The 14,994-nt window shown below is 44.9% G+C and overlaps 9 non-coding genes across 9 annotated transcripts; all 9 read left to right on the forward strand.

The window, feature by feature from the left end:
- The first annotated feature begins 370 nt into the window (after positions 1 to 370).
- On the forward strand, positions 371 to 561 carry LOC141177057 (U2 spliceosomal RNA). The gene has a single exon (XR_012253688.1). It is a non-coding gene; the product is annotated as a U2 spliceosomal RNA (small nuclear RNA).
- Positions 562 to 1,676: 1,115 nt separating this feature from the next.
- Positions 1,677 to 1,867, forward strand: LOC141177058 (U2 spliceosomal RNA). The gene has a single exon (XR_012253689.1). It is a non-coding gene; the product is annotated as a U2 spliceosomal RNA (small nuclear RNA).
- A 1,112-nt stretch (positions 1,868 to 2,979) lies between these two features.
- On the forward strand, positions 2,980 to 3,170 carry LOC141177443 (U2 spliceosomal RNA). Its single transcript, XR_012254037.1, has one exon. It is a non-coding gene; the product is annotated as a U2 spliceosomal RNA (small nuclear RNA).
- A 1,115-nt stretch (positions 3,171 to 4,285) lies between these two features.
- LOC141177060 (U2 spliceosomal RNA) lies at positions 4,286 to 4,476 on the forward strand. The gene has a single exon (XR_012253690.1). It is a non-coding gene; the product is annotated as a U2 spliceosomal RNA (small nuclear RNA).
- A 1,118-nt stretch (positions 4,477 to 5,594) lies between these two features.
- LOC141177061 (U2 spliceosomal RNA) lies at positions 5,595 to 5,785 on the forward strand. Its single transcript, XR_012253691.1, has one exon. It is a non-coding gene; the product is annotated as a U2 spliceosomal RNA (small nuclear RNA).
- A 1,112-nt stretch (positions 5,786 to 6,897) lies between these two features.
- LOC141177062 (U2 spliceosomal RNA) lies at positions 6,898 to 7,088 on the forward strand. Its single transcript, XR_012253692.1, has one exon. It is a non-coding gene; the product is annotated as a U2 spliceosomal RNA (small nuclear RNA).
- A 1,114-nt stretch (positions 7,089 to 8,202) lies between these two features.
- Positions 8,203 to 8,393, forward strand: LOC141177063 (U2 spliceosomal RNA). The gene has a single exon (XR_012253693.1). It is a non-coding gene; the product is annotated as a U2 spliceosomal RNA (small nuclear RNA).
- A 1,115-nt stretch (positions 8,394 to 9,508) lies between these two features.
- On the forward strand, positions 9,509 to 9,699 carry LOC141177489 (U2 spliceosomal RNA). The gene has a single exon (XR_012254079.1). It is a non-coding gene; the product is annotated as a U2 spliceosomal RNA (small nuclear RNA).
- Positions 9,700 to 10,814: 1,115 nt separating this feature from the next.
- LOC141177064 (U2 spliceosomal RNA) lies at positions 10,815 to 11,005 on the forward strand. Its single transcript, XR_012253694.1, has one exon. It is a non-coding gene; the product is annotated as a U2 spliceosomal RNA (small nuclear RNA).
- The last annotated feature ends 3,989 nt before the right edge of the window (positions 11,006 to 14,994 follow it).

A 14,994-nucleotide genomic window follows, 5' to 3' on the forward strand; every position in this document is an offset into this window, starting at 1 on the left:
AGCCACCTTCAGTCTGCTGCTGGACAGCCAGCAGCAGCAGCAGCAGGAAAGGTATGTAATCAGGAGCCCTCCTGCTAAGGGTAGACAGCTGCTCGTTCCACCCCACCCCCCGCCTTAATTGGTTCTCCTCCCTTCCAACGGTGTTGAGGCGGGTGGGAACAGCAGGGGGTGAAGGTGCTGTGTTTAAAGAGGTGGAGTTATGCAGATCTAAAACGCGTGGATTGCAGCAGCAGCAAGCCGAAAAGTGCAGGCATGTAAGGGATCTAGAGCTTGACAACATGTCTTCTTAACGGGAGTCCAGGAGCTCATCTCCACAAATGGACTTTTCAGGATCCTTGGGTGGCTCCGTAGTTTGAAACCAATTCTGGTTATCGCTTCTCGGCCTTTTGGCTAAGATCAAGTGTAGTATCTGTTCTTATCAGTTTAATATCTGATACGTCCCCTATCTGGGGACCATATATTAAATGGATTTTTAGAACAGGGAGATGGAAAAAGAGCTTGCTCTGTCCACTCCACGCATTGACCTGGTATTGCAGTATCTCCAGGACCGGTGCACCCCTTCTTTAATGCAGTTTCTAAAATCAGAAAGAATTGAATTCAATGTTTTTTGTTCATTTTGCTTGTTTGTCGGATTTTGGGATGGACTCTTTGGCTTTGCTTTTCTTCTCCTCATTGGATTTTTCATGTTCAAAGTTGCAGAAGCCAGATTACAAGCTCATTTTGGTTCAACTTCAGCAACTGTGCATTGCATTGCCATGTAATGTGATGCAATGCTATCTTTCTAGCTCTCCCTTTTTACTTCCTTTTGGATAAACAGACATATTAGGCAAGCATTTTGGAGCTTTCACCTAAATAACTACAGGTGGTGAGATAAGCTGCACAATATAATTGACCTTTCAGTATATTGTTGCACACACACCATCTATTTAGCAAATGCCCTTGTTATCAACAGCAGCCTTTTAAACTCACCTGAGCTAACAGGTATGTGCGCTGGTTACTCTGCTGCGCTTAAAATTTCTTTTTTGGTTTGCTACAATGCCTTTTCTGAAACGTTGTCTCCCTCTGCTGGAACACTGACTTCTTTCATTTAATGCCTGCAGACTATAAAAGAGAACCCAACCCAAAAAGTTTGGTTGATTAGTCTGTGGCATTCTGTTAAACTGTTGCTTATGGCGGTCTCTGTGAGCTTCTCAGCGACATTCAGCCAGCCAGGTATCCTGCCTGCAGTAGATGGAATGTGGCAATGGAACGCTGGCTGCGCGTGTCATAATAGGCTCTGAGCCTTTATATACCTGTGCACAGCAGCAGCCACCTTCAGTCTGCTGCTGGACAGCCAGCAGCAGCAGCAGCAGGAAAGGTATGTAATCAGGAGCCCTCCTGCTAAGGGTAGACAGCTGCTCGTTCCACCCCACCCCCCGCCTTAATTGGTTCTCCTCCCTTCCAACGGTGTTGAGGCGGGTGGGAACAGCAGGGGGTGAAGGTGCTGTGTTTAAAGAGGTGGAGTTATGCAGATCTAAAACGCGTGGATTGCAGCAGCAGCAAGCCGAAAAGTGCAGGCATGTAAGGGATCTAGAGCTTGACAACATGTCTTCTTAACGGGAGTCCAGGAGCTCATCTCCACAAATGGACTTTTCAGGATCCTTGGGTGGCTCCGTAGTTTGAAACCAATTCTGGTTATCGCTTCTCGGCCTTTTGGCTAAGATCAAGTGTAGTATCTGTTCTTATCAGTTTAATATCTGATACGTCCCCTATCTGGGGACCATATATTAAATGGATTTTTAGAACAGGGAGATGGAAAAAGAGCTTGCTCTGTCCACTCCACGCATTGACCTGGTATTGCAGTATCTCCAGGACCGGTGCACCCCTTCTTTAATGCAGTTTCTAAAATCAGAAAGAATTGAATTCAATGTTTTTTGTTCATTTTGCTTGTTTGTCGGATTTTGGGATGGACTCTTTGGCTTTGCTTTTCTTCTCCTCATTGGATTTTTCATGTTCAAAGTTGCAGAAGCCAGATTACAAGCTCATTTTGGTTCAACTTCAGCAACTGTGCATTGCATTGCCATGTAATGTGATGCAATGCTATCTTTCTAGCTCTCCCTTTTTACTTCCTTTTGGATAAACAGACATATTAGGCAAGCATTTTGGAGCTTTCACCTAAATAACTACAGGTGGTGAGATAAGCTGCACAATATAATTGACCTTTCAGTATATTGTTGCACACACACCATCTATTTAGCAAATGCCCTTGTTATCAACAGCAGCCTTTTAAACTCACCTGAGCTAACAGGTATGTGCGCTGGTTACTCTGCTGCGCTTAAAATTTCTTTTTTGGTTTGCTACAATGCCTTTTCTGAAACGTTGTCTCCCTCTGCTGGAACACTGACTTCTTTCATTTAATGCCTGCAGACTATAAAAGAGAACCCAACCCAAAAAGTTTGGTTGATTAGTCTGTGGCATTCTGTTAAACTGTTGCTTATGGCGGTCTCTGTGAGCTTCTCAGCGACATTCAGCCAGCCAGGTATCCTGCCTGCAGTAGATGGAATGTGGCAATGGAACGCTGGCTGCGCGTGTCATAATAGGCTCTGAGCCTTTACATACCTGTGCACAGCAGCAGCCACCTTCAGTCTGCTGCTGGACAGCCAGCAGCAGCAGCAGGAGAGGTATGTAATCAGGAGCCCTCCTGCTAAGGGTAGACAGCTGCTCGTTCCACCCCACCCCCCGCCTTAATTGGTTCTCCTCCCTTCCAACGGTGTTGAGGCGGGTGGGAACAGCAGGGGGTGAAGGTGCTGTGTTTAAAGAGGTGGAGTTATGCAGATCTAAAACGCGTGGATTGCAGCAGCAGCAAGCCGAAAAGTGCAGGCATGTAAGGGATCTAGAGGTTGACAACATGTCTTCTTAACGGGAGTCCAGGAGCTCATCTCCACAAATGGACTTTTCAGGATCCTTGGGTGGCTCCGTAGTTTGAAACCAATTCTGGTTATCGCTTCTCGGCCTTTTGGCTAAGATCAAGTGTAGTATCTGTTCTTATCAGTTTAATATCTGATACGTCCCCTATCTGGGGACCATATATTAAATGGATTTTCAGAACAGGGAGATGGAAAAAGAGCTTGCTCTGTCCACTCCACGCATTGACCTGGTATTGCAGTATCTCCAGGACCGGTGCACCCCTTCTTTAATGCAGTTTCTAAAATCAGAAAGAATTGAATTCAATGTTTTTTGTTCATTTTGCTTGTTTGTCGGATTTTGGGATGGACTCTTTGGCTTTGCTTTTCTTCTCCTCATTGGATTTTTCATGTTCAAAGTTGCAGAAGCCAGATTACAAGCTCATTTTGGTTCAACTTCAGCAACTGTGCATTGCATTGCCATGTAATGTGATGCAATGCTATCTTTCTAGCTCTCCCTTTTTACTTCCTTTTGGATAAACAGACATATTAGGCAAGCATTTTGGAGCTTTCACCTAAATAACTACAGGTGGTGAGATAAGCTGCACAATATAATTGACCTTTCAGTATATTGTTGCACACACACCATCTATTTAGCAAATGCCCTTGTTATCAACAGCAGCCTTTTAAACTCACCTGAGCTAACAGGTATGTGCGCTGGTTACTCTGCTGCGCTTAAAATTTCTTTTTTGGTTTGCTACAATGCCTTTTCTGAAACGTTGTCTCCCTCTGCTGGAACACTGACTTCTTTCATTTAATGCCTGCAGACTATAAAAGAGAACCCAACCCAAAAAGTTTGGTTGATTAGTCTGTGGCATTCTGTTAAACTGTTGCTTATGGCGGTCTCTGTGAGCTTCTCAGCGACATTCAGCCAGCCAGGTATCCTGCCTGCAGTAGATGGAATGTGGCAATGGAACGCTGGCTGCGCGTGTCATAATAGGCTCTGAGCCTTTATATACCTGTGCACAGCAGCAGCCACCTTCAGTCTGCTGCTGGACAGCCAGCAGCAGCAGCAGCAGGAGAGGTATGTAATCAGGAGCCCTCCTGCTAAGGGTAGACAGCTGCTCGTTCCACCCCACCCCCCGCCTTAATTGGTTCTCCTCCCTTCCAACGGTGTTGAGGCGGGTGGGAACAGCAGGGGGTGAAGGTGCTGTGTTTAAAGAGGTGGAGTTATGCAGATCTAAAACGCGTGGATTGCAGCAGCAGCAAGCTGAAAAGTGCAGGCATGTAAGGGATCTAGAGGTTGACAACATGTCTTCTTAACGGGAGTCCAGGAGCTCATCTCCACAAATGGACTTTTCAGGATCCTTGGGTGGCTCCGTAGTTTGAAACCAATTCTGGTTATCGCTTCTCGGCCTTTTGGCTAAGATCAAGTGTAGTATCTGTTCTTATCAGTTTAATATCTGATACGTCCCCTATCTGGGGACCATATATTAAATGGATTTTTAGAACAGGGAGATGGAAAAAGAGCTTGCTCTGTCCACTCCACGCATTGACCTGGTATTGCAGTATCTCCAGGACCGGTGCACCCCTTCTTTAATGCAGTTTCTAAAATCAGAAAGAATTGAATTCAATGTTTTTTGTTCATTTTGCTTGTTTGTCGGATTTTGGGATGGACTCTTTGGCTTTGCTTTTCTTCTCCTCATTGGATTTTTCATGTTCAAAGTTGCAGAAGCCAGATTACAAGCTCATTTTGGTTCAACTTCAGCAACTGTGCATTGCATTGCCATGTAATGTGATGCAATGCTATCTTTCTAGCTCTTCCTTTTTACTTCCTTTTGGATAAACAGACATATTAGGCAAGCATTTTGGAGCTTTCACCTAAATAACTACAGGTGGTGAGATAAGCTGCACAATATAATTGACCTTTCAGTATATTGTTGCACACACACCATCTATTTAGCAAATGCCCTTGTTATCAACAGCAGCCTTTTAAACTCACCTGAGCTAACAGGTATGTGCGCTGGTTACTCTGCTGCGCTTAAAATTTCTTTTTTGGTTTGCTACAATGCCTTTTCTGAAACGTTGTCTCCCTCTGCTGGAACACTGACTTCTTTCATTTAATGCCTGCAGACTATAAAAGAGAACCCAACCCAAAAAGTTTGGTTGATTAGTCTGTGGCATTCTGTTAAACTGTTGCTTATGGCGGTCTCTGTGAGCTTCTCAGCGACATTCAGCCAGCCAGGTATCCTGCCTGCAGTAGATGGAATGTGGCAATGGAACGCTGGCTGCGCGTGTCATAATAGGCTCTGAGCCTTTATATACCTGTGCACAGCAGCAGCCACCTTCAGTCTGCTGCTGGACAGCCAGCAGCAGCAGCAGCAGCAGGAGAGGTATGTAATCAGGAGCCCTCCTGCTAAGGGTAGACAGCTGCTCGTTCCACCCCACCCCCCGCCTTAATTGGTTCTCCTCCCTTCCAACGGTGTTGAGGCGGGTGGGAACAGCAGGGGGTGAAGGTGCTGTGTTTAAAGAGGTGGAGTTATGCAGATCTAAAACGCGTGGATTGCAGCAGCAGCAAGCCGAAAAGTGCAGGCATGTAAGGGATCTAGAGGTTGACAACATGTCTTCTTAACGGGAGTCCAGGAGCTCATCTCCACAAATGGACTTTTCAGGATCCTTGGGTGGCTCCGTAGTTTGAAACCAATTCTGGTTATCGCTTCTCGGCCTTTTGGCTAAGATCAAGTGTAGTATCTGTTCTTATCAGTTTAATATCTGATACGTCCCCTATCTGGGGACCATATATTAAATGGATTTTTAGAACAGGGAGATGGAAAAAGAGCTTGCTCTGTCCACTCCACGCATTGACCTGGTATTGCAGTATCTCCAGGACCGGTGCACCCCTTCTTTAATGCAGTTTCTAAAATCAGAAAGAATTGAATTCAATGTTTTTTGTTCATTTTGCTTGTTTGTCGGATTTTGGGATGGACTCTTTGGCTTTGCTTTTCTTCTCCTCATTGGATTTTTCATGTTCAAAGTTGCAGAAGCCAGATTACAAGCTCATTTTGGTTCAACTTCAGCAACTGTGCATTGCATTGCCATGTAATGTGATGCAATGCTATCTTTCTAGCTCTCCCTTTTTACTTCCTTTTGGATAAACAGACATATTAGGCAAGCATTTTGGAGCTTTCACCTAAATAACTACAGGTGGTGAGATAAGCTGCACAATATAATTGACCTTTCAGTATATTGTTGCACACACACCATCTATTTAGCAAATGCCCTTGTTATCAACAGCAGCCTTTTAAACTCACCTGAGCTAACAGGTATGTGCGCTGGTTACTCTGCTGCGCTTAAAATTTCTTTTTTGGTTTGCTACAATGCCTTTTCTGAAACGTTGTCTCCCTCTGCTGGAACACTGACTTCTTTCATTTAATGCCTGCAGACTATAAAAGAGAACCCAACCCAAAAAGTTTGGTTGATTAGTCTGTGGCATTCTGTTAAACTGTTGCTTATGGCGGTCTCTGTGAGCTTCTCAGCGACATTCAGCCAGCTAGGTACCCTGCCTGCAGTAGATGGAATGTGGCAATGGAACGCTGGCTGCGCGTGTCATAATAGGCTCTGAGCCTTTATATACCTGTGCACAGCAGCAGCCACCTTCAGTCTGCTGCTGGACAGCCAGCAGCAGCAGCAGGAGAGGTATGTAATCAGGAGCCCTCCTGCTAAGGGTAGACAGCTGCTCGTTCCACCCCACCCCCCGCCTTAATTGGTTCTCCTCCCTTCCAACGGTGTTGAGGCGGGTGGGAACAGCAGGGGGTGAAGGTGCTGTGTTTAAAGAGGTGGAGTTATGCAGATCTAAAACGCGTGGATTGCAGCAGCAGCAAGCTGAAAAGTGCAGGCATGTAAGGGATCTAGAGGTTGACAACATGTCTTCTTAACGGGAGTCCAGGAGCTCATCTCCACAAATGGACTTTTCAGGATCCTTGGGTGGCTCCGTAGTTTGAAACCAATTCTGGTTATCGCTTCTCGGCCTTTTGGCTAAGATCAAGTGTAGTATCTGTTCTTATCAGTTTAATATCTGATACGTCCCCTATCTGGGGACCATATATTAAATGGATTTTTAGAACAGGGAGATGGAAAAAGAGCTTGCTCTGTCCACTCCACGCATTGACCTGGTATTGCAGTATCTCCAGGACCGGTGCACCCCTTCTTTAATGCAGTTTCTAAAATCAGAAAGAATTGAATTCAATGTTTTTTGTTCATTTTGCTTGTTTGTCGGATTTTGGGATGGACTCTTTGGCTTTGCTTTTCTTCTCCTCATTGGATTTTTCATGTTCAAAGTTGCAGAAGCCAGATTACAAGCTCATTTTGGTTCAACTTCAGCAACTGTGCATTGCATTGCCATGTAATGTGATGCAATGCTATCTTTCTAGCTCTCCCTTTTTACTTCCTTTTGGATAAACAGACATATTAGGCAAGCATTTTGGAGCTTTCACCTAAATAACTACAGGTGGTGAGATAAGCTGCACAATATAATTGACCTTTCAGTATATTGTTGCACACACACCATCTATTTAGCAAATGCCCTTGTTATCAACAGCAGCCTTTTAAACTCACCTGAGCTAACAGGTATGTGCGCTGGTTACTCTGCTGCGCTTAAAATTTCTTTTTTGGTTTGCTACAATGCCTTTTCTGAAACGTTGTCTCCCTCTGCTGGAACACTGACTTCTTTCATTTAATGCCTGCAGACTATAAAAGAGAACCCAACCCAAAAAGTTTGGTTGATTAGTCTGTGGCATTCTGTTAAACTGTTGCTTATGGCGGTCTCTGTGAGCTTCTCAGCGACATTCAGCCAGCCAGGTATCCTGCCTGCAGTAGATGGAATGTGGCAATGGATGCTGGCTGCGCGTGTCATAATAGGCTCTGAGCCTTTATATACCTGTGCACAGCAGCAGCCACCTTCAGTCTGCTGCTGGACAGCCAGCAGCAGCAGCAGCAGGAGAGGTATGTAATCAGGAGCCCTCCTGCTAAGGGTAGACAGCTGCTCGTTCCACCCCACCCCCCGCCTTAATTGGTTCTCCTCCCTTCCAACGGTGTTGAGGCGGGTGGGAACAGCAGGGGGTGAAGGTGCTGTGTTTAAAGAGGTGGAGTTATGCAGATCTAAAACGCGTGGATTGCAGCAGCAGCAAGCCGAAAAGTGCAGGCATGTAAGGGATCTAGAGGTTGACAACATGTCTTCTTAACGGGAGTCCAGGAGCTCATCTCCACAAATGGACTTTTCAGGATCCTTGGGTGGCTCCGTAGTTTGAAACCAATTCTGGTTATCGCTTCTCGGCCTTTTGGCTAAGATCAAGTGTAGTATCTGTTCTTATCAGTTTAATATCTGATACGTCCCCTATCTGGGGACCATATATTAAATGGATTTTTAGAACAGGGAGATGGAAAAAGAGCTTGCTCTGTCCACTCCACGCATTGACCTGGTATTGCAGTATCTCCAGGACCGGTGCACCCCTTCTTTAATGCAGTTTCTAAAATCAGAAAGAATTGAATTCAATGTTTTTTGTTCATTTTGCTTGTTTGTCGGATTTTGGGATGGACTCTTTGGCTTTGCTTTTCTTCTCCTCATTGGATTTTTCATGTTCAAAGTTGCAGAAGCCAGATTACAAGCTCATTTTGGTTCAACTTCAGCAACTGTGCATTGCATTGCCATGTAATGTGATGCAATGCTATCTTTCTAGCTCTCCCTTTTTACTTCCTTTTGGATAAACAGACATATTAGGCAAGCATTTTGGAGCTTTCACCTAAATAACTACAGGTGGTGAGATAAGCTGCACAATATAATTGACCTTTCAGTATATTGTTGCACACACACCATCTATTTAGCAAATGCCCTTGTTATCAACAGCAGCCTTTTAAACTCACCTGAGCTAACAGGTATGTGCGCTGGTTACTCTGCTGCGCTTAAAATTTCTTTTTTGGTTTGCTACAATGCCTTTTCTGAAACGTTGTCTCCCTCTGCTGGAACACTGACTTCTTTCATATAATGCCTGCAGACTATAAAAGAGAACCCAACCCAAAAAGTTTGGTTGATTAGTCTGTGGCATTCTGTTAAACTGTTGCTTATGGCGGTCTCTGTGAGCTTCTCAGCGACATTCAGCCAGCCAGGTATCCTGCCTGCAGTAGATGGAATGTGGCAATGGAACGCTGGCTGCGCGTGTCATAATAGGCTCTGAGCCTTTATATACCTGTGCACAGCAGCAGCCACCTTCAGTCTGCTGCTGGACAGCCAGCAGCAGCAGCAGCAGGAGAGGTATGTAATCAGGAGCCCTCCTGCTAAGGGTAGACAGCTGCTCGTTCCACCCCACCCCCCGCCTTAATTGGTTCTCCTCCCTTCCAACGGTGTTGAGGCGGGTGGGAACAGCAGGGGGTGAAGGTGCTGTGTTTAAAGAGGTGGAGTTATGCAGATCTAAAACGCGTGGATTGCAGCAGCAGCAAGCCGAAAAGTGCAGGCATGTAAGGGATCTAGAGCTTGACAACATGTCTTCTTAACGGGAGTCCAGGAGCTCATCTCCACAAATGGACTTTTCAGGATCCTTGGGTGGCTCCGTAGTTTGAAACCAATTCTGGTTATCGCTTCTCGGCCTTTTGGCTAAGATCAAGTGTAGTATCTGTTCTTATCAGTTTAATATCTGATACGTCCCCTATCTGGGGACCATATATTAAATGGATTTTTAGAACAGGGAGATGGAAAAAGAGCTTGCTCTGTCCACTCCACGCATTGACCTGGTATTGCAGTATCTCCATGACCGGTGCACCCCTTCTTTAATGCAGTTTCTAAAATCAGAAAGAATTGAATTCAATGTTTTTTGTTCATTTTGCTTGTTTGTCGGATTTTGGGATGGACTCTTTGGCTTTGCTTTTCTTCTCCTCATTGGATTTTTCATGTTCAAAGTTGCAGAAGCCAGATTACAAGCTCATTTTGGTTCAACTTCAGCAACTGTGCATTGCATTGCCATGTAATGTGATGCAATGCTATCTTTCTAGCTCTCCCTTTTTACTTCCTTTTGGATAAACAGACATATTAGGCAAGCATTTTGGAGCTTTCACCTAAATAACTACAGGTGGTGAGATAAGCTGCACAATATAATTGACCTTTCAGTATATTGTTGCACACACACCATCTATTTAGCAAATGCCCTTGTTATCAACAGCAGCCTTTTAAACTCACCTGAGCTAACAGGTATGTGCGCTGGTTACTCTGCTGCGCTTAAAATTTCTTTTTTGGTTTGCTACAATGCCTTTTCTGAAACGTTGTCTCCCTCTGCTGGAACACTGACTTCTTTCATTTAATGCCTGCAGACTATAAAAGAGAACCCAACCCAAAAAGTTTGGTTGATTAGTCTGTGGCATTCTGTTAAACTGTTGCTTATGGCGGTCTCTGTGAGCTTCTCAGCGACATTCAGCCAGCCAGGTATCCTGCCTGCAGTAGATGGAATGTGGCAATGGAACGCTGGCTGCGCGTGTCATAATAGGCTCTGAGCCTTTATATACCTGTGCACAGCAGCAGCCACCTTCAGTCTGCTGCTGGACAGCCAGCAGCAGCAGCAGCAGGAGAGGTATGTAATCAGGAGCCCTCCTGCTAAGGGTACACAGCTGCTCGTTCCACCCCACCCCCCGCCTTAATTGGTTCTCCTCCCTTCCAACGGTGTTGAGGCGGGTGGGAACAGCAGGGGGTGAAGGTGCTGTGTTTAAAGAGGTGGAGTTATGCAGATCTAAAACGCGTGGATTGCAGCAGCAGCAAGCCGAAAAGTGCAGGCATGTAAGGGATCTAGAGGTTGACAACATGTCTTCTTAACGGGAGTCCAGGAGCTCATCTCCACAAATGGACTTTTCAGGATCCTTGGGTGGCTCCGTAGTTTGAAACCAATTCTGGTTATCGCTTCTCGGCCTTTTGGCTAAGATCAAGTGTAGTATCTGTTCTTATCAGTTTAATATCTGATACGTCCCCTATCTGGGGACCATATATTAAATGGATTTTTAGAACAGGGAGATGGAAAAAGAGCTTGCTCTGTCCACTCCACGCATTGACCTGGTATTGCAGTATCTCCAGGACCGGTGCACCCCTTCTTTAATGCAGTTTCTAAAATCAGAAAGAATTGAATTCAATGTTTTTTGTTCATTTTGCTTGTTTGTCGGATTTTGGGATGGACTCTTTGGCTTTGCTTTTCTTCTCCTCATTGGATTTTTCATGTTCAAAGTTGCAGAAGCCAGATTACAAGCTCATTTTGGTTCAACTTCAGCAACTGTGCATTGCATTGCCATGTAATGTGATGCAATGCTATCTTTCTAGCTCTCCCTTTTTACTTCCTTTTGGATAAACAGACATATTAGGCAAGCATTTTGGAGCTTTCACCTAAATAACTACAGGTGGTGAGATAAGCTGCACAATATAATTGACCTTTCAGTATATTGTTGCACACACACCATCTATTTAGCAAATGCCCTTGTTATCAACAGCAGCCTTTTAAACTCACCTGAGCTAACAGGTATGTGCGCTGGTTACTCTGCTGCGCTTAAAATTTCTTTTTTGGTTTGCTACAATGCCTTTTCTGAAACGTTGTCTCCCTCTGCTGGAACACTGACTTCTTTCATTTAATGCCTGCAGACTATAAAAGAGAACCCAACCCAAAAAGTTTGGTTGATTAGTCTGTGGCATTCTGTTAAACTGTTGCTTATGGCGGTCTCTGTGAGCTTCTCAGCGACATTCAGCCAGCCAGGTATCCTGCCTGCAGTAGATGGAATGTGGCAATGGAACGCTGGCTGCGCGTGTCATAATAGGCTCTGAGCCTTTATATACCTGTGCACAGCAGCAGCCACCTTCAGTCTGCTGCTGGACAGCCAGCAGCAGCAGCAGCAGGAGAGGTATGTAATCAGGAGCCCTCCTGCTAAGGGTAGACAGCTGCTCGTTCCACCCCACCCCCCGCCTTAATTGGTTCTCCTCCCTTCCAACGGTGTTGAGGCGGGTGGGAACAGCAGGGGGTGAAGGTGCTGTGTTTAAAGAGGTGGAGTTATGCAGATCTAAAACGCGTGGATTGCAGCAGCAGCAAGCCGAAAAGTGCAGGCATGTAAGGGATCTAGAGGTTGACAACATGTCTTCTTAACGGGAGTCCAGGAGCTCATCTCCACAAATGGACTTTTCAGGATCCTTGGGTGGCTCCGTAGTTTGAAACCAATTCTGGTTATCGCTTCTCGGCCTTTTGGCTACGACCAAGTGTTGTTGCTGGAAGACTCCAAAGCCTATCGCATCCTCGGCCTTGAGGCATCGACAGTTCTACTGTCTTAAGCCTCCTGCTGCTATAGGGGGTGTGCGTGCTGAAGAGAACCAAGAAGGCGATCGACTTACCTGAATATGGCGATGGCGACATCGGCTACTCTCCGTTCTGCTGGAGCTGGCGACTTGAAGATCAAGAACTCTTTCAAGATTGAAGTTGAAGAGCGAGCCCGTGACAAGTTCTCCCTGTCTTTCTTCGTGAGGAAAGTCCTGCTTGAGATCCTGCAGGTGAAAAGGGAGAACATTCTGGCACTTCAAGATGCTCCTGGACGCTTTGTGCTTACCCTGACCTCTGAAGTGGCATCTCAGAATTTTTACCATCAGATCAAGCTGAGACTTCAGGAGGAAGATCTTAAAGGACTGTGTTTTGTGACCCTCTGCCTGGCAGAAGAGAAGTCTGTGGTGGTTCATATGAGCAATCCGCATGTCTCTGAAAAGGATGTGGCTGCGTTTCTGCATAACTATTGCTCTGAGGTCCACTTCTCTCACAAAATCATGAACTCTGAGAGGTTGTGGACCGGAAAATACAAGTTCATCGTGAAGCTGAGAGAAGGTTTGGGAATTGGTGGACTCAATCATCCGCCTCAGAGCTTCCTGATTGGCAGAGAGAGAGGAAGACTCTTCTATCCAGGGATGCCTATCTTCTGCAGAAAATGTATGGACTTTGGGCATTCCTTTGAGAGCTGCAAGGAGGAGAACGCTCTTTGCAAGAAGTGCTATCAAAAAGGACATGTCACTCTGAACTGCCCAAATCAGATGATCTGTAATATCTGCCGTATCCCTGGGCACTCTTTTCGGGATTGTCCGTTGAGAAAAAAGACCTTCAGCTATGCAGATGCAGCTCGGGGGGGAGCCCCTCCGAAGCGGTCCAGTCCTGAAGAACAAACAGACAAATCCAAGGACCCTCCCGGGAACCCTTCTGGGGATCCGCCCAAGGACACTGCTGGGGACCCGCCTGGGGATAGCATTGTTCTCAAGGATTGGTCGGAGAGTCCAGATGGTCATGTGGTGGAGGAGAATCCAGCTGAGTCTGAAGTGGAGATGGGAGAGGAGTCTTCTAAGGAGGCTGGTGGTGAGGAGGAGGAGGAGGAGATTGACATTGACGTGGAGGTTTTGAGGAAAAGGAAAAAGGAGAAGTCGAGTTTGTTTAAGGGAGAGAGCGCCAGCAAAAGACCTGCTGGGCGTTTGAAAATAGTCCTCCCTAATTACTCACCTAAACCGATCATCTCAGTTCCTAAACCTGTAAACCCATCTGATCCGGTGAACATCGAGGAATTCTCAGACACGGACGTTTCTGCGGGTCCCTCTACCCCGGTCGGATTCATGTCAGATACGGACTCAAGTTCTGTTTAAATGATTTATGGCTACACTCAAAATTGCCTCACTAAATGTGAGGAGTTTAAAGGGCTCTGTCAAGAGAGCTGCTTTATTTTCTTACCTGATGACTTTAGATGCTGATATTTTTTTACTTCAAGAATGCGGCATTGACCATGACCCTAACTATAACAAACTAAGGGAAGATTGGGCGAACGGACCTTCCATCTGGTCCGGTGAAAATGGATCGCGTGCTACTGGTGTTGGCGTCCTGTTTAAAAACAAAGACTTTAAGGTTACCTCGTTCACTGAAGTTGAACCTGGACGTGCACTAGTTGTTAATGTGAGTTACTGTGGAACCGAGTTCAAGCTGATTAATGTTTATGCATCTCCGATTAAAGAGGAAAGATCCAGTTTATTAGATATCATCAAACTCTTTATACCTGGTCCTACACCAACTGTGGTTGGCGGTGACTTCAATTGTATCCGGTCTGATGAAAATAGGACATCAGGTACTAGAAGGAAAGACAAAACTGAGATGCAGTTAAAAAATCTAATCGACGATACTTGCCTGAATGATGTCTGGAGAGTAAAGAATACCTCTGAACCAGGATACACTTGGGAGAAAAATCTTCTAAAATCAAGAATTGACTTTGTTCTGACATCACAGAGTTTTAAAGTGAATAAAGTGGATCTAACAGGTAACATCTTTTCTGACCACAAAACGTTAATTACTCACTTGGAATTGCCCAGTCTAGAGAAAGGGCGAGGTGTCTGGAAGTTGAACACTCTGCTGCTGGAAGATGAAAGTATAAAAGAGGAATTTTTGAAATTTTATAAAAAACTACAGGGGAAAAAACGTTATTACAAAAGAATTCTAGAATGGTGGGAGTATGTGAAGTTTCAAATTAGACATTTTTTTCTCTTAGCTGGCAAAAGGAAGGCCAGACAGAATCAGAAATGGTTTAAAGACCTGAATACAAAACTGCAAACAGGTTACAAACTCAGAAATGCAGGGATAGATATGGAGGATGTTATTTTACAAGTCAAAGAAGACATTAAAAAAGCAATTGAACAGAAAGGCAAAGAAATAATTTTCAACGCCAAGGTAGAACATATGGAAAAAAATGAAACATGTTCCAGGTTCTTTTTCAAAAAATCTTTAGAATGCAAAGAATTAATTAAAGAACTTGATGGTGAAACAACTAAAGATGGACTGTTGGACAAAGCGCAAACTTTTTATCAAAATCTTTTTAGCGAAAAGAAAATTGACGCTGATTTTTTACCTGATGCTCTTAATTCATTGCAGAATCACCTTGAAAAGCAAGATCAAGAGTTGTTGATTGAAGATATCTGTGAAGAAGAACTGCTAAGTGCAATCAAAAGCTTTTCTAGAGGAAAAACACCGGGTACTGACGGACTACAAATTGAATTTTATCTTACTTTTTGGGAGATTTTAAAAGACGACCT

This window comes from Phyllobates terribilis, unplaced genomic scaffold, assembly GCF_046119375.1.
Source record: "Phyllobates terribilis strain yellow unplaced genomic scaffold, ASM4611937v1 Scaffold_27__1_contigs__length_16484149, whole genome shotgun sequence".
In the NCBI taxonomy this organism is placed as follows: domain Eukaryota; kingdom Metazoa; phylum Chordata; class Amphibia; order Anura; family Dendrobatidae; genus Phyllobates; species Phyllobates terribilis.